The 305-nt window shown below is 44.6% G+C and overlaps 1 non-coding gene across 1 annotated transcript in view; it reads left to right on the plus strand.

The window, feature by feature from the left end:
• LOC120521431 overlaps positions 1–6 on the plus strand; it is a 116-nt gene extending 110 nt beyond the window's left edge. Inside the window, exon 1 of the small nuclear RNA XR_005632122.1 lies at positions 1–6. This exon is cut by the window's left edge and continues 110 nt beyond it. This is a non-coding gene — a small nuclear RNA (U5 spliceosomal RNA).
• Positions 7–305: the final 299 nt, after the last annotated feature.

Consider the following 305-nt stretch of genomic DNA (forward strand, 5'->3'; position numbering starts at 1 on the left):
AGGCTCTCTGAGCTTGGTTAAAAAGAAGTTGTGTCTTTCCTGTCTCTGTTCCCCCTGGTTTAACCGTACTGATGTTGCATGTAACTCTTAGGTAGGATTTCAGAGGGTTTGCGATGGTATCTGCTGTGAGTTTTTTCCGGGGTAATTCTTTGGGAGTTTTCAGGGCTCTCGCTCTTGTGTACGCACGCTCTGCATATTAAAGATAAGGAATCGAATTGCCTTGTGTGAGGAAGACATAAAGCTCGCTATCTAAGCACACAAGCAGATCTTTAGCTGCGGGTCATATCTCTTACAAAACCATGCAG

Source organism: Polypterus senegalus, unplaced genomic scaffold (assembly GCF_016835505.1).
Source record: "Polypterus senegalus isolate Bchr_013 unplaced genomic scaffold, ASM1683550v1 scaffold_888, whole genome shotgun sequence".
NCBI lineage: Eukaryota > Metazoa > Chordata > Cladistia > Polypteriformes > Polypteridae > Polypterus > Polypterus senegalus.